Raw genomic sequence first — 19,914 nt, 5'->3', positions numbered from 1 at the left:
TTCATCACAAGCAGCTGCACTTTCAGCCTTCACTTTAAGCTGTTTTAGGGTGTCTCATTCTTTCAGTATAAGCAGCCATTCCCTTACACACCTGTGGGAGGCAGCAATCATTCTTTTCTCAAACTCTAGTTCAGTTACATCAGAGGTATCAAAGGCAGCAGAAGGATTCTTTACAAAATGTAACCCCCTAGGGGTAATGTCTATATCCAAATACCTCTGCGGGCTGAGAATATTATAATGCAAGGCATTTTCTCTAAACAGCAGCCGTTCAAGTGACTCTAAATTAGTACGGTTAGCTGTTGACAAATGTACTGTATTAGCCTTACCCACGTCATTAAAAGGGTTAGTAGATCTTTTCCCTCTTTCTTCTTCTAACAGACACTCCCAAGTTTTAACAGGGGCAGCAATGGATACAGAAGTATTCGGCTCCATCTGGGTTTCACCAACTGGACTAAATGTAGCAGAAACAGATGCATCATTTAGAAAAATATGTGGTAATTGTAGCAGCGATCCACTGGCCATCTCTCACCATATAAAAAAACACCAAAAAAGTATTAAAACACACCAGACTACAAAGAGAGCAAAAAAGATGCCACCAATCTTGTATTAAATAGTTTATTCTCACTGAATAACATGCTGGCACAGCCTTCCTGGAGTTACAAAATATGCCACACCATACATATATATATATATATATATATATATATATATATATATATATAAATATACATCTACATATGTATATATATATATATATATATATATATATATATATATATATATAGATATATATATATATATACACACACACACACACACACACACACACACACACACACACACACACACACACACACACACACATATTCACTTAAATACAATTAATCAAACAATCATCTAATTAATCAACCATCAATTAAAATAATCATATATACATTTTAAAGAAACACTCTCCAGTTACATTCACTATTTAGACCTGCTGGAGATAATGTATTAAATTTTAAAATATATAAAGTCTCTTTACACAATAATTTTTTTTTTATTAACACTTCATGTATGGTGTGGCATATTTTGTAACTCCAGGAAGGCTGTGCCGAGGTGCCAAAGTGTTATTCAGTTTGCATTTCATAGTAGAAAAAAATAGTTTTTTTAACAATGTAGATTTATACAAGTTGAGTTATAGAAGTAAATTTCTGTAGTGCACGAGTGCACGAGAAAAGTGGAAGAGAAAAAAGTGTGGTAATTAATTAATTAATTAATTAATTAATTATTAATTAATTAATTAATTAATTAATTTACTTATTTAACATTTGTTGACCAGAAAGTTTGATTAGGACAGAGCCTATTTTCAGTGGAGGCCTGGGGAGAAAAGCTCCAGATGCATGTCTTTGGAATAATATTATCAGGTTACATTACTGTAACCTTAAACATCAATAAAATATTTGTTGCAGGATCTTCTTAGATGTGTGACTTTATATGAGTGTGATCACATGTATAGCATTTGTTTAATTTACAAATTCCTCAGTATATATTAGAAAATGTATAAGACTTTAACCTCAGGTGTACTGATGAACATAAATGAGAATGAAAAAGGCTCATTTTCATAAATACTGATTTAAAGAAAAGGCCCATAGCCGGCCTTAGGCATAGGCGAACTAGGCGGCCGCCTAGGGCACTGCTGTAGTAGGGGCGCTTTTCCAGTATTTATTTGGTGTAGGTAGACTAGGATGGGGGCACCGGACGTTGTGGTGGAGGGCGCCGTGGAGCCCTTTTGCCTAGGGCACCAGTTGACCTAAGGCCGCTCCTGAAAAGACCAGCACTTCAATAGGAGTGCTGTTCACAGTTTTGAATACTTTTTTTTGGAATTAAGTCTATTTAAAAAAAAATCACAATAGTTTTATTTAATTTCTTTGTTCAAATGTTGTATTGTGACACTATTGATATAAATGCAGTAAAATATTCAGTTAGAAAAGATTCCAAATCATGAAAAGCTTAATATATTAATACAATGCAACACTGCATTTCTTGAAAATTCATTATGGAACACATAAACATATGCACACAAGAAAGGTCCTCCCACCTACACACACACACGCACACACACACACACACACACACACACACACACACACACACACACACACACACACACACACACACACACACACAAACACACACTAACAGTTTAAATGTCATGAAGTACAAAACATGGAAAATACTTTAGAATTATAACTGAATGATGAATTTAATTCATATAATTAATGCAAAAGCCAGATCACTGATTATTTGACAAAAAAGAATAACAACAGTTCATTCAGGCCAAAATGCACTATGTGTATCAAAGGGCTGAGAAAGAAAAACGATTAATATTTCAGGCAATCTAAAAATTAACATCAGTAATGTTAACATAATAACCACAAAAACCTTCAAAACTCAACACAGGCACAGTGCATACTAAGCACATTAAGTCTACTTTCTCACATAGCAAAAGGAATCCCAAAGACACAGATGCTGACCCCATAATGCAGGTATCAACCCAACCAAGCATTCTTGTTATAAGTGACTCCACTGTAAGACATACAGATGTGCCTCTTACAAGGCTGAGCAAGGAAAGAGTTACAGTTAGTTGCTTGTCTGGTGCCAGGATCCATCAGATCATGCATGCAGTCAAGCTCTTGAACAGCAAACAGTAGTATGCCATAGTTTATGACAGTGTCAGTTACCTGAGCTGTACCTCCCTGGATTATATGGAGAGAGATATGCTGAAGATCTCTGACAACTGTCCAAGGCAGGCATGAACATAGCATTGAACAGCATTTTAGCTTCTCCAAGGATGATGCTGCAACATGAACAAAATATAATTGACTTCAATAAATGGCTTAGTTTTTAGTGTCATTCAAAGGGGGTCCAATATTTGTCAGCCTGGGAGGAATTGATTGGGACTATTTTATATATTCGAACGCTTAAATGTTCGAATCACTAAAGATCGAACTTTAGTGATTGAACATTTAAATGTTTGAATATTTTAAATAATTAAAAAAAAATTAATAAAAAAAAAACTAAAGGGTGTAATGGCTGCACCCCCATACCCCCCGCTACTTAAATATACCAACTCCAAGATCGCACTACAGTGTAGGAAATGGAAAAAACTCAATTTCTGCACTGTAGCACACTGAAGTGTGATCTCGGACTTGGTATATTTAAGTAGTGGGAGGTGTGAGGGTGCAGCCCCCCATTTGGGGGGTGCAGGGGGGCTTTCTCCCTGCTTACACCCTTTACTTTTTCTTTTTTTTTTTTTTTAAATATTTATTTTTAACATAGTGCCATTTCTTGGCAATGCTAACCTGATAAACTTACCAAAATAACAAAACAAGTAAAGGAAAATATGAAGCTGTGTTCAATGCAATTAGCCTGAGGAAGAAAGTCCACTCCTTAGCTGGAAGACATTGACATCTGTGTAGTGACTAAGACAGGTTATAAAATAGCAGAGAACACTCAGGCTGTGCAGAGATATAATGCCTTCTACAAATTTAGACCTGCTACTGCACAAAAGGGTAAAAAGGTGGAGGTATATCAATCTACATTCAGAAAATATTCACATCAAGGCTGGTAAAGCAGCATGATGCCTTATGGCTTCTTCATGTCTAAATAATTTTATTTATTTTCATTTTATTTTATTTTACATTTGTTACCTGGGATGGTCTGACTGGACCAGGTCCATTTACAGTGGAGGCCCAGGGAGAAAAGCTCCACATAATTAACAAAATAATGTTATACAAAAGGAAAACAGAGTCATCATAGAAGCATTTGAGGAAAAGAAAAAAAAACAATAGAAAAACAATCCTCATAAGAAAATTTACATATATACATTTTGTTAGTTGTGAGTAGGATAAAAATCACTAGGAAAAATACATATCAAGGTTAAGGGATACCATTTATCAATAGCATGTTTAAAGAGGATGTAAAGTAGGAGAGAAAGAAAAAGATGGAGAAAGCATATTGTAGGATTATGTAACACATGGACAAAGCCATGAACATATAAAATGAGACTTAAAAAAGTTTTTGAATTGTGTAGTATTTAGTGCAGAAGTCGCAGAGATGGGGAGGTTATTCCAACTTTTAGCTATAGTGTGTGAAAATCGAGCTTTACCTGCTGTGCTGTCAGCTGAGGAGATAGAGAGGAGTGATTTGTTGGCAGAGCGGAGTGGACGATTTGGTGTATAGGGAGTCAGTAATTGCGTTAGTGCTGGAGTTTTGTCAGGATGTTTTAGAATGTTATATGCAATGACTAGTTGGTGGAAAGTTAGTAGCTGTGGGAGTTCAAGCTACTGAAGTTGCCTTAGAGGTATACAATGATGGGTTCTAAAGGCGGAATTATTAGTAAATTTTGCACTTTTGTTATAACAAGACTCAAGTTTGTCAAGGTCAGATTTTCTGACATGGGTCAGTATTGGTGCTGCATACATTTAGTGTGGACTGAAGGTGTGTTTGGGCTAGGGTGACTCGAGTCTGATCTGACAGAAACATTTTATGTCTATATAGGGTACCCATTTGTTTGTGTACCTTTTTGATAGTTTGAGAGATATGGATGTCAAAGTGGAGGTTATTGTCTATTTCAACACCAAGGAGTTTGGTATGGGGAGAGAGTAAAATGACAGTACCATTTTTGGAAGAGATAGAGAAGGAGAGAGGAGTGGTTCTTGATGTGTTATGGGTAAATAGGAGTAATTTAGTTTTATTGGGATTTGGGATAAGTTGGATTTTTGTGATCCTACTTTCCACTGAGGTAAAGGATTCCTGGGTGAGTTGTTTTAGAGTGGTAAGAGATGGGGCTGAGCAGATTAGGGTTGAATCATCTGCATACTGTATGAGTGAGGCATTTCAGGTAGAGGTATGCGGATTATTGGTGAAGATAGAAAAGGGAAGTGGACCCAATATAGAACCTAGAGGTATACCTATGGTGGTTAGAAGAAAAGGTGATAGAACAACCTGCCATTGGACAGGTTGTTGTCTGTTAGACAGGTAGTTTTTAAACCAGGCAATAGTGTCAGGGGCAAAGGATAGAGAGGATAGTGTATCTATTAGTATGGAGTGAAAAATTATGTCAAATGCTTTAGAGAGGTCCAGGAATATAGCAGATATGAAATTGTTATTATTTCTATGTTGGTTAACTAGATTCGTAAAAGAGAGAAGAGTGGTAGTTGTGGGGTGGTGTGGGTAGAAGCCATGTTGTGTAGAGAGAGGAGATTGTTTGTATTTAGGAAATGCATGACCTGAGAGTGAATGTATTTCTCAAGTATCTTTGATAAAGGAGACAAAATGGCAATGGGACGGTAGTTTGAGAAATCATAGGAATTGGCACCATTATGAAGGGGAATAATGTAGGAGATTTTCCACAGTTGAGGGATATAGGCTTCCTGTATGGAGCGGTTGATAAGGATTGAGACAGGGTAGTATAAGGAGTCAGTAGCCATTTTTAGGAAATTAGCTAGTATACTATCTGCTGCAAGAGTAGTGGTTTTAGTTTTAAGAGGTATTTTCTTATTGTAGAGGTTGGGACAGGTGAGACCGCAAAGGGAGATGTTTTGTTAGGAGTTGTCATTGGCATGGATGAATAGCTATTTTTGGATAGCTGGGTGGATAGTGATTTAATGGATTTAATAAAGTGATGATTGAATTGGGAGGCTATGTTGCTACTTGTACTGGTGGTGGTGGGAGCTGGTGTGGTGGTTTTGCCAGGTTTTAGTAGGGAGATAATTGCACACCAAAACCTTTAGGGGGTCATTAGAGTGTTTGCTTTGGATACCTAGGAAGTAGTTCTGTTTATCAAGCTTTGTTTGTTTTTTGGCTTGATTCCTAAGTTGTTGATAGCTTTGATTGGATAGACTAGTGTTATCCTTCTTCCAGGTTTTCCATGCCTTATCTCTGGACTTTAATAAGGCTCTAGTGGACCTACTAAGCCATGGGGCATAATGTAGTTTAGCTCTAAGTTTTCTTATGGGGGGCTACTAAATTAAGGATTTAGTAAGAGTACTATTAAAGTAGTCAACTGCTTGGTCTAAGTCAAGGGTGTGTAATGGTTCCCAATTACATTTTTTTAAAGTAGTGTTAAGATCCTGAGGGTTTGCATTGTGATCATCTCTAACTAGTCTATAAACTATAGGTTTGGGTAAGTTTGTGCGTTTCCGTAGGAGGAATGTTGGGAGGTGGTCACTAAGTCCATCTGGTAGACAACCTATTTGGTAATTATATTCAGGGCAGTTTACCAGTTTCCAGTCTAGTATAGATTTCTTTTGGGATATTTTATCTACTCTAGTTGGTTCATGAATGAGTTGAGAGAATCCATATAGATTGATCTGGTTGGTGGGGTTTTTGGATGTGCAGGCTAGCCAATCAGTATTTAGGTCACCTAGTAAAATAGTCTCTTTTGGGAGGTTATCCCTTGTCCATTGTAGAATTTCCTCAATTGTTGGAGAGTTATTACCTGGAGGGGTATAAGCACAAAGAATATTGATGCTATGTGTCTTGTTTAGCAGCAGCACAGAGCTTAAGGTCTCAGTATTATGAAATATAGGTAGAGTAGTTTATAGAGGTTGGAGAGTAAGTGTGTTTTTATAGAGAATTGCAACACCCCTCCCTTCTTTCCTACTCTATCAAGTCTTAGGTTATTATATCCTGGAGGAAGAATTTCTTTACTCTGGGTGCTGGGTTTTAGCCAGGTCTTAACTATGGTTAGAATGTCAGGGGAGTAGTGGGTTATGAATGTGTGTAAGTGAGGAACTTTGATATACTCCGAGAGTTAAGATTGATGATAAGTAGATCTGATGTGTGTTTGACAGAGGGCATGATGTTGCATGGCCCTGGATTTGAGTGAATATCTCCTGAGGTTAGGAATCATTTCTTTAAAAGTAGTGCAAGTTTGATTGTTTGTGCTATGTCTATGTGGTTTTTAAATGATATTTTTCTAGTGTAGGATTGTGGAATGTACTTTGTATGTATGTGTAGTATTGAGTTGTCATTAAATAAAGTGGGAGCTATTGGGAAGTTTATGTAGGTTACTATAGGTGTGGAGGTATGTGTTGTATGGTAGGTGGTGTGGGGTAGTGGTGTATTAGTATCTATGTATGTAATATAGGTTAGGGTTGTGAGGGTTAAAAGGAGAGATGTTGGTAAGACTTGCATGGTTTGTGGAAGTGGTATTTGGATGTAAATAGTGTTATGCCCAAGGGGTGGTATGGTATAGAGGCATGATAGGATACTATTGTGTGGGATTATTGTATAGGGAGTGAAGTTAGGGGGCGTGGATTGGATAGATGCGACTGAGTGGCTGTAGGGTGTGGTCAGGTGACAAGGGGTTAGAATAAATGTAGATGTAGTGGGGGCAGGTGGAAAATGGGGGCAGGGTAGGGGAGTGGAGTGAGCTGAGCATAGCGAGGTGAACAGAGTGGGGTCCAGACACCACGAGACTACAGAGACAATCTGTGAGCTCTATTCAAGGGAGAGCAGAGAAAACAGAATAAGTGGGGTAAGTTCAGAGTATCTGCTTCCCTTGGAATTACTTTTGTTTGAGCCTGCATTAATTTCTGAAAAGTCCCATACCATATATTATCTAGCTGTAGAACTCGCCCTATGGCAAAATAAAGCCAAAACCACTATCTACAGGCACTAGAATCACTCAGTATCAAACCCAATACCATTTTCCTAGGTGATCTAAACTCTCCAACTATAGACCGTGAAACTTACACCACCACTAGTGCACAAGCACAGAGAATCCTGGCCTTTGACAATACAAATGCCATGGGACAGTTAGTCAGAGTACACACTAGGTGAATATCATATTGTTTCTTGTTGTAACTAATATGGAAGCATCTTGCACCATCCCTTGCGTATCCTCTTCACTTATGTCTGACCGTAAAGCAGTCTCCTTCAAAATAAAACAGAAACTAGAGATCCTTTCCACCCAAAATACATTTAGAAACTTCTTTAGGACAAACTACCTACTCCAAAGTGATGCATTGATAAGCTTCAAATTCCTACCAAATCCAGTTAACTCCATTGAATACACAGAACTGTATACCACCACACAATACCAGCATGTAAACAGCTGCAAAGATGCAGTTGTACCCCATAGGAGCAAGTGCAGGGCAAATCCCAGAAACAAACCCACATGGTGGAACCATAACAAGGTTTACAATAAAAGGAAAATAATTTTTACCAAAAGTAAGAAGAATAATTCCCAGAATGTTAGAGCCTTTGTCACTGAAATAAACAAACAACTTAGGAGCTTAATAAAATTCACCAAAGCCAAGTTTGAGGCTAAAATAGCTACCCAAGCCAAAGACCACCAAAATTCTATTTATTTATTTAACATTTGTTTACCGAGAAAGTCCAACTAGGAGAGATCCTATTTTTAGTGGAGGCCGAGAGAGAAATGCTCCAGATGCATGTCTTTGTAATGTGGGAGGAAACTGGAGCACCCAGAGGAAACCAACATGAATGCAGGGAGGACATGCATACTCCACAGAGAAGGCACACCAGTGGAGAATCACACCAGAGAACCTCTTGCAGTGAGGCAACAATGTTAACCAGTACACCACTGCACCATCAAAAAAGGCATTTTTTAGTTATGTTCATAATCTCAAAATCACAACACAGCAATGCAAAGCTTATCATGAATGATGTTAACCTGCACTGAGACTGAAAGTATACATAATCTACTGATTGATAAATTTAGCTCTAACATTACTCCTCTCTCTCCTCCATCTGTCCCTCAAGATACATTCCTCCTTCTTGGAAGTACACATTAATATCACCAATTCTGAAACAAAATAAAGATCCCAGTGAATGTTCATCATACAGACCCATTTCACTTCTTAATATAGATTATAAAATTTTTATGGCAATACATGCTGCTCGAATAAAACAATTACTACCACTTTTGATAGAGGAGGATCAAACAGGTTTTATAAAAGATAGGAACACTTATGACAACATTAAAAGAATTCTTTCCTTAATTGATTCTATAAATGTCACAAAAAACAAAATGAATGTTATTAGCTTAGACATAAATAGCGCATTTGATTCAGTGAACTGGGATTATCTGTGGTTAGTTTTAGAAGAATATGGCTTTTCAAACAACTTCACTTTGTTAATAAAATCATTATATGAAAAATCATTGGCTTATATAAAACTGGGATCTTGTCTGTCTAAATCTATTAAAATAACTAAGGGCACAAAACAAGGCTGCCCTCTTTCTCCATTATTGTTTGCGCTAGTCATTGAACCCTTAGCAAATATTATACGTATGGATAAAAATATTGAAGGAATACAACTACACAACAGCCTAGAGCTTAAAATTCAACTTTTTGCTGATGATATTTTAATTACCTTAAAAAATAATAATAGCTGTTTAAAAGCATTATGGGACTCAATTCAAAACTTTCAAAACTTTTCAAGTCTTAAATTTAATGAGAACAAAACAAATGGATTGCTTATAAATACTAATAAAAAAGATCTAAATAAAAAATACCATAAATATATCTCTACCGATAATATAATTAAATACTTGGGAATTATAATAACTAACAACCTAGATACTACAATTGAAACAAATTATAAAGAGACCTTAAATAATATTAAAAATCTAATACAAAGATGGAATAAATTCTTCTTTTCAATGGAAGAAAGGCTTTATATAATTAAAATGATCATATTTCCAAAAATTCTTTATGTCATACAAGCTTGTTCTTTGCCACCAGCTAAATCACACCTAAAACAATTAAATGATTTAATGGTAAGATTCCTATGGTATCCAAATAAACCAAGGATAGCTATGAAATATCATCTAGATGATTGGGATATAGGTGGCATAGGTTTACCAGACATAGAAATATATTTGCATTCATCCATTATTAAAACAATATCATTATGGCTAAATACAAAATATACATCAAAATGGAAGCTAGTTCATGAGAGAATCTGGTTAAAATCAGGATTTGTAGTAGCAAATAAGTATACAGATTTCGTACCAAACAATTTTCTATGGCTGATGAAGGAATATATGATGATACATAAGAATAAAAATATAAGTTCCAAATACATTAATTATACATTAAAAATTTTCCAAAATCTTATTAATAGCAATCCTGATATTAAAGCATGGTCATTTCTTTTATATCCAGTAGCGTACACACAAGGTAATATAATAACATTTAATATGGAAGTAGTCAGCATGCTTAAAGAAAAGGGATTAATATATTGGCATCAATTGCTAAACTCTGGAAAACCTCTGACAATAGACCAGATTAAACAGAAATTAAATATGGAAGATAGTTCGTGTTTACATGTACAAGAATTAAGACAGTATATATTAAGCAAACAAGAAACAATGCAACCATCAATAAGACAAAATGTTCCTAACCTTATAGAACATATAATATTACTAACGAATCAACCCATTACTGGGAAGGGATACTAATCATCTATTTATAAAACAAACAAAAAAATAAAAATGCATAATAATGACAAAATATGGAATTATTATAGATCAGTTAATGGACATGTGCCAAATGACAGAGATAAAAAACTAATTCTTCTCTCTCCAAAGCAGACATCACTTTCATTACATTGGAGACTTTTTACATGGCAATTCATACACAGATCTTATGTAACCCCTCATAAAATGGAACTTATGTTTAAGAAAAATATTGGCTGCTGGAGATGTGATTTATCAATAAAAGCAGACTGGCAACATATGTTCTACGAATGCCATTTGATTAAACCATATTGGGATAAAATAAATTATTTTCTGCAAATGGTATTCAATGATAAATTCCAGATTTCCAAATCTATTATTTTGTTTAATGCACCTGTACCCGACTGTGTGCCAAGAACAAAATATGTAATCTTATGGACTCTCCTACCTATTGCAAGGAAGAACATTACATCAAATAATAGACACCCTTGTAAATACTTTATTTTGGTTTTAATGTTTGATATCTGTTTAGAGGTTTTAGCCTACCTTTTTAAATATTTTGTAAATACTTCATTGTCATAAATAACCTGCATTCATGTTTTCTTGTTTTTGGAAATAAATAAAAATATTTACAAAAAAAAAAAAGATATATCTGAAACTGGCTTACCTCTAGCTATCACACAAAACTAAGTCCGTAAAGTGTTATAAAAAAGTAAATATACTGCATCTATGGGTCTTGATAATACCTCTGGATGCTTCTTAAATAGCATGAAGCATGATTTAGTCACACCTCTAACAACACTGTTCAATTTCAGCCTCCACACAGGTTTTGTACTTGGCAAATGGAGAATAGCTACAGTCTTTTCCCTGCATAAGGGAGGACCTTCCACAGACTCAGGCAATTACAAACCCATAAGTTTGACCAGCCACATATGCAAAGACATGAGAACACTTATGGAATTAATCAATCAGGACATAGGGGAACCTCCAAACACTAGACATGTCTCTGTTTGAATTCATCAAGCGCAGGTCATGCTTACTCACCTTGGCAGATTTTTTTTAAAAGGTCACCAAAGCAATGGATGAACACAAAATGGTTTAGATCATATACCTTGACCTATGTAAAGCTTTTGATACAACTCCCCGGTCTGGCATAGTAGAGAAGCTAAATAAACTGGGAATACAACCCTGTGTTACCCTCTGGATTGCCACCTGGCTCACATATATGATACAGTTAATTAAAATAGAAGAAGTCACCTCCACAAAGAGACCAGTTAACAGTGGATTCCCCCGAGGTTTTGTGCTGGGATCTACATTTATGAAGTAAAAGTTAATATTTAAGGGATCTGGTTAACTAGGTTTGCAGAAGGCTACAACATAGGAACAGTCACTGAATCCCCAAATTACTTAGCTATCCTTTCAGGAATGTTTGCCTTAAATTAATAACTGGTGTCAAAATCATGGTCTGAAACTGAATGGCAAAAAATACATTTATGTTTCCTCTGTAAAGGTATCTACTTTAGGAAACTACCACATTGGCAATACAATCCTAAGTGCTGACCCAGTTGTTTGGGATTTGGGAACCTCTATGGGCAGTGACCCAACTTTTGACCAACATGTGTTTATAGTTGTAAGAAAGTTCTTCTATTTTCTATGGCTTATAACAAAGGGATTGTGTGTAGATCTAGGGATGTCACTGTCTCCCTTTACTCCACCCTTATTAGGCTACTCATTGAATATAATGCCCCCTTTGGCAAGTATCTGTCCAGACACATTCAACAACTGGAATGCCCAAAGAGCTTCCTTACTAAAAGGATACAAGGCCTAAACTACATGTCCTACATAGACCAACTCAAAGCCCTGGCATTATACTCATATCCTACAGACTGATAAGAGGTGACCTTTGTCTGGCATATAAGACATCCTCTAAGACATTCTCCAACATTATCCAACCCATTAATGATTGTCTACTGCAAATCAGCAAGACAAATGGCATCAGAAATACTCAGTTTAAGGACATAATCCTCTTCTGCAACATCAACAGAATGGTTTGGAGGTACAAGTATATTTCATATAGGATGCTGCTGCTATGGGATAGATTCCCATCCACATAAAACAAAGCTCATCCCTGACTATTTTCAAGCGCAACCAAGATACTTGGGTAGGAAATGAAATATTTGCTGCATAACTACCCCTGTACTAATAATGGACATATACAGCTCCTAAATGCTTTATCATATGCATGGGGCCCCTCAAATTATCTATGGCATGATCCTATTTATTCTCATTAGGGGTAATATATAATTATCGACCATATGATGGGTAAGGCCAATCTATAACCAAATGGAGTAGGTTATTATGAACACAAAAAGGGAAATTGGCTAGGCTTAAAATGGTCCGCAAGGGCAGCTAACCTAGTACTTACCCATGAAACCACAAATTGGTACAGAGAGTTAAGACTGCGAGCTGTAGTTTCTGCAATACAAGGTCATTTAAGCAGACATAACTCCCAGGTCACACCTGAAAAGGGACTGTATTTGCAGTGGGCTTACCTGGTTAATAAGTAGGTATTATTACTATTATGTTTTATTTAGTTAAGCTAAAAAGTATATGCCATTTATGAGACTCTTTGCAAAGACAACTCTCTCCACATGTTTTGAATCCATGAAAGAAAATACTGAAACTTCCATCATGTGTCTCATGTGGAGATAAGGGAATTTGCCAAGAAATATATTTTTTTCATATTGTCAGTGAAGTAAAAGTACAAATTATACAAAAATTTTATTTAGCCAAATTTATAAAAACCCTTAAAGGAGTCTCATCATTCTCAAAAGGTCTTACTAAAGCACAACCTTATAGCAGACACATCTGAGGTTTGCGCAAAGTTACAAGAGAAAATTGAACTTAAAATGTGTCAAGTTAATAATACAATGCACATAAAGCCAAAGAAGAAAAGTACACAAAGATATAAGAAACACCATAGAAAGATAAACGATAATATAACATAACAACAAATGCATAAAAAGAACCAAAATGTATGATCTCGAAATAAGGTATCTCTAAAATTAAAAATAAAAATACTCCAGAACAAGTAAGAATATGGATAGACGTACATCATGCAGATATATCCCTGTACAGACAGAGAGATGCAACCCTTCTTGTGCAAGATACAATATCTTTATAGATTTAAGTAATATAACAGTCATCAAGTTAAATGTGAGGGAATGTTACCCATGGAAAAAATAAAAATAAAAAACTATACGTTAAAACTGTTTGTTACAAGTTCATTAATTCTGTTAAAATTATAAATAAAGATAATCAAAAAAGCAAGAAAAGAGAAATATGACAAGGTTTCCAACACTGAAATGTTTAGCAATATCCATTAAAAACAACATGTAGGATAAAGTCAGCAATTAAACTACTCAAGAAGTTCATACAACAGGTACTAAGGTACTACTGGGTTAAGGATTTATAAGAAATGTTTGTAAATATATATTTTTGGAAATACATGATCAAAATGATTTGCTGGGATAAAACAGACAGTGTTGAAATGTAGTGCCACAAAAAGTAGATTAGATTTGCAAGCAGTACTTTGATACTCACCCTGAATCCTTATAGTGAACTGGGAACATTTTCCCCAATGATTGTAAAGTTATAAGCTTACTCTTTAACTGAATGCAAGTTCATAGAAATAATCAGGTATAACATAAGACTAAGGCTATGACCTGGGACAGAGAAACATTCCCCGGGATTCAAGAAGCTTGGCGCAAGGACGGTTTTAGCCTTGCGCCAAGCATTGTCACTAAAGATGGTGCAGCAGCGCCATATGAATATGTATGAGGGTGTGTCGTCGCACCCTCAACGTGCACAGGAAACGTGTGCGAGTGCAGGGGGGCATGTGCAAGTGCTCTATGGAGGCATAAACATGTCCTGACAGTTGCAAAACATACTATGCCTACTAGTAGAGCCCACCTCTAATAGTAAGTCAGTAATTCAGTGTCCGTGGATACCGAAATGTATGCTAAGCATACAAGAGTATGGCATGATCCTATATATATATATATATATATATATATATATATATATATATATATATATATATATATATATATATATATATATATATATATATGTATATATGTATATATCTATGAAGAAAGAACGATGTAACAATAAAGCATACAAAAGGAATGAGAAGGGAATCAACAACAACCCCAGTATTATATACATATGTCATATCAAGCTGGGCAGGAGTGAGCAAAGCACTGCTACTCACATCACAGGCAGGATATTACCAGTGGGAGTAACATTGTTAATCTGCTAAGTCTACTTTACACACAGAGGGTAGTCCCTAGTGGGACTACCCAAACATTTATACGCTATTTGGCCATCCGACCATTACATAAGCAAGGGCAGGTATGTTCAAGGACTAAATGGTGGGAGAGCCTGAGAATACATGGGTTGGAACAACATATGTGTAGGGCCACTAACACTCTGGAGAGGGCAATCTGTGGAGGTGTGTCATGGCTGTGATAACAACTTGACAATGGTTGGTATGCGTGTATGTTGAACTTGTGTGGGGTGGAGGAACTATGGGAATGAAATTATGGAGCCAGGCATGCCAGGTTTGGATGTGCTGGTTCTAATTGGACCGCCCCATGGAGGTCAGTGAGTTCGTTATAAGTATATATGCATACACGCATGCAGACATCAATATGTAGAAGTACATTCTCTGTAACACATTCATTCGATTTGCAGACATAAATAACATGAATGTGCCCTTACAAACCTCGACAGTCGATAAAATAATAGGTTGTGCATAAGAGGGAAGGGATGAAACTGCTAAAATGCAGAAGTGTGTACAATGCCCAAAGCCAGTGCTGTGCTGAAAAAAATCAAATGTGAGGACTTTCTCACACATGGGATCATTCCTGTGATCTGCCTACTATGGCAATGCCAATTACTAAACCGGTCTATTTGTAAAAGAAATACGCCAAACACGTACATAATTAGGCTCTCATGTGTAATGTGTGTGTTACCACATACTCATACTTATTAATTTTTTGTAGTGTCATGTTAACAGGAGTAAGGATGTAATGAAGTATAGAGTCTAATCTTAACATAAACACATACGTGTCCCATGTGGGACAACCCAAAAGTTGTGAATAGTATCCTTTTGTTCGTTCATGTCACCAATGTTTGTGGACTAAAAGCTTGGGAGTTCTGAGGATACGTGGAGTGAGTCAACCAATGGGATGGGTCTATAGGAGTATGGAGTGGCAAATGTGTCGTGGTGTGGATACACCACAAATCCAACTGGAGAAAGGATGACTGCAGTGTTAGGGAGGCATTGGGGTGTGGGTTTGGGGAATCACTAGCCATGGGTATATGGGTATATATGCAAATGAGGCAGCACAGCAATAGTGTATTGGTTAGAGCAACCACCTAATGAACAGACATTCCCGTACCGAATCCCACTGCATCACATACCATTTACCATCGGTAAACTGTACATGAACATATTGCGACATCTGTCTGCGTATAACCTGCAAAATAATAATTAAAAGTTAACTGGAGCGAAGTGTCAGTGTCATAATGAATAAGGCACTAGTAAGCAGGTTTAAGCATATATAAACACCAGTAAGCATGTGTTTGCACGGGGTATGCATTGCTTTACAGACACACACATATATAAACATATATATATATATATATATATATATATATATATATATATATATATATATGTGTGTGTGTGTGTGTGTGTGTGTGTGTGTGTGTGTCTAGATATACACAGATATACATCTATGATAGGAAACAGCACACAAGAATGACATATGTTCACAGGCTATGTCAATGAAAGTGAGGGGCCCAAGCAAGAAACATGAAACATGTAGCATGACCTTCGACCCCCCAGCCGGACATGGGAAACATACACACAAACCCGCAAACAATGTAAATAGTCCACTGCTCCCCAGACCACAGACAGGATACAACTGGGGGATACACAGTGCACCCGTGAAATCTAATCTTGGAACCCCAACAGGTGCGTGACACCCCAAAAATTGCTAAAACCAAAAGAAGGTGATAAACTGACCATTCTTGCTGGGGTGTATACATACCCAGAATACAAGCGTGGGAAAGCCTGATGACCCATGGGTCATGACAATTGTATGACATGCGTCTCGTAAAGTGGAGAGTGGGCAGCGTGTAGTGATGTGTTCATAACCGACCAGGACCCAGAGTAAGGAAGGGTGCTGTAGAGGAGGTGCAGGTGGGGGAAGTATGGGTAGCTACTTATGGGTCTAGGTGTGCAGGTGTTGGCTGATGTGGGCCTATATGTACAGCCCCAGGGATGTAAGCAAATGTGTTCAATGGGTAGAGGCGTCGCCCAACGAGCAGCCACACCCACTACGAGTCTCACTGCAGCAAAGTGTAATCTATATGGCAAGGAACGGAATAACCAGATGTAGATGAATATATGTAGAGGTATGTGAGTGTATATCTACCCATAGTGACATAGAAATAAGCCTCTCCCTCTCCGTAATACACATGTATACATACAGAGACAGAATACATATACATACCCGCATATAAATATATACATATGCAGACACCAATAGACCCATATGTTGTTTTATATATATATATATATATATATATATATATATATATATATATATATATATATATATGCATACATACGTATACAGATATATCTGTATATAGTAATGTATATATATATATATATATATATATATATATATATATATATATATATATATATAGTTATATATATAAAACTGTAAATATGCACATGTATATAGCTAGGATATGATACAGCAGTTACGAGTTACATATGTTCACAGGCCATGCATATGGGGGTGAGGGGTCTAATAAACAAATGTGTAACACATAGCATCAACCCCCCCACACCCCCAAGCTAGGTCGGTGAGACATACAGGCACACAATATAAGTAAACATACTACTGCTTCCCAGACCACCGGCAGGATACTACCAGTGGGAGAGACCTGCCAGGTCTAATCTTGAAACATAGACATCGATGTCCCTTGTTGGACACCCAAAAATTAATGATCTTTGGAGACAGTCCCGGTAATGATTCATCAAACCAGGCTGTAGATGTACATGGACTAGTAGGATGTGCAAGCCTGATAACCAATGGGTTGACACAACGTGTGACATGTGTCCCAACATTGGGAGAGTGGGCAGTGTGTAGTGGTGTGTTTATATCCCACCTGCACCCACAGTAAGGATGAGTGCTGTAGAGGAGTGGCAGGTGGGGGAACTATGGGTATACAATTATGGGCCTAGGCATGCAGTTGTTGGCGGGCGCAGTCATATTAGGACCACCCCGGGATGTAAATAATATTCCGAAATGGGAATAGCTGATGCCCATACCTCTCAACCCCTAAGAGCAAATCCACTGGACAGGACATAATCCATTGGGGGAACAAATAGGGACCATAACTGTGAACTGTCCCCGATTTCCAGGGATGTCCCTGATTTCGACTCACTCCCACTTAATCCCTCCTAAAACTAGTGACTTTTGGAGGAAAGGTGGTGAATTACACAAAATGAATAATGACAACAATTAAGAGATATAAGCATAATTTACCTCAGAAAATGTGTATGAATTCATATGCTCCGAGTCTGTCAATGTGTTAGGTTAATAGCACCAATAATTTAAATGTGTCACTGATGTTGTTATGACGTGTCCCTGATTCAGTTAGTATTTTTCCCCAATCGTATGAGAGGTCTGATAGAGACAGAAAGCACATATTCTACTGACAACCTTAGAAAGATGGTAGAATATTGCGCATGCAGTGGCATGACTCGGCTGAAGGATGTGGGTTCCAAAACCCAATTACTTGTTTGTATTGAAGAGTGTCACTTCCTATGTATTAGCCAGACAGGTACAGATTGTAAGAGGAACACATCAATAATATGAATCAAACTCTGGACAGGCTGTGGATTCCGTACAGTCAAATGGCATGCTTTCGCCTAATGGGCAGCCATTCCCGATTCTGTAGGCATGTAATCCGATGTAATAGGCATCACAAGGTAATATCATAGTCCTCACTCCCACCCAGGGATGTGAGTGTCAGATGCAAACACCAAATGCATTGCATTTGCAAGTGCGGGAGCAAGTGGGTGTAATCCTGTTTGGCCGCCAGTATGCGAGTATTACACTGGTAAAGCAATGTAGAAGCTAACTGAGTGCAGGAAACTGTAACTGGAGGTTTGCATTGCTTACCTCCGCGCAAACCCACGCACACCCGCTCACAACTGCTTTAATGTGCCTTAATCACTCCATATCCAACAGCCTTGTTCTGCCCAGCAACAAAATAAATGGCCTTTGCAATGCTCAAAACCAGGACCCTGCACTCACAGCTATTGTAATTTACCACTAAGCCATGGCAAATAAACAGACAACGGATCTTATCACAAACATATCATCCAGCACAGTCATTCAACAGTATAGGAAATGTATTCCATCATGTAGATGTATGTGTGAGTGTTTATGTCCAGATATAGATACATACATACATATAGATATAGCAAGAACATCCCATGTGACAACAAAGCATTACAAAGGAATGAAAAGGAAAACACCAGCAATGCCTGTATTATGTAGTGGTGTTGTCCTATGTAATATCAAGATTCCCTCAGACAGACATGTGTCATTAATACACGCAGACATTTGTATGTTGGCCAAATATATCGCTCTGTGCATTTTATTTACATTAACACAGCAGTTCCTGTCCAATCATTATGTGAGAACAGTACTCTTTCAAGGTGCTGTGTGTGACATCATCATCATGAAAAAGGTAAATAGGGTAACCGCAGAGGGACCAGTTAGTGTTGTGTGTACAATGGGGTCATCTGCATCACGTGTACCTGGAACCTTTAGGAGTCATGTGCATACCAGGATCGTGTGCCTGAGAGACAGGGGTGAGGACAACTGGAGTATGTTGTGATGCATATTAAAAGAGTTACATGTGTCCAGTGGACACGTGTGTGAAATGAACAGCTATGTATGGGGCAAATGTTGTTCTAGGAACCAATTAACCTTTTGCTTCCATAGGGTGAGAGTGGGATGTGGGGGAAGGAGACTAGGAATGCTCGTGGAGGATTGGTAGGGTAGGTTGACAGACAAGACAGCATACAGGGTCGGTATATGACACATGTGGGGGGATACACCTTGGATGGGGAGGGGTGTTCTGCAGTCACAAGTCCATGAGCCCCCAGATGGAAACAGTGGGACGGAGATTCCCAGCCATGGGCAGCCACCACTGCACCAAAACAGCTGCAAAGGTAGCAGTGCTGGGGGCTGTCTAGGAGGGGCAGGCTCACCCTGTAAATGTGACACACTACCCTCGAGTTGTCGTATCTGGCCTCAAAACCCATTATTGAGCCC

Source organism: Protopterus annectens, chromosome 5.part1 (genome assembly GCF_019279795.1).
Source record: "Protopterus annectens isolate FY-2018-M chromosome 5.part1, PAN1.0, whole genome shotgun sequence".
Lineage (NCBI taxonomy): Eukaryota > Metazoa > Chordata > Ceratodontiformes > Protopteridae > Protopterus > Protopterus annectens.
Note: the sequence above shows the minus strand (reverse complement) of the source record.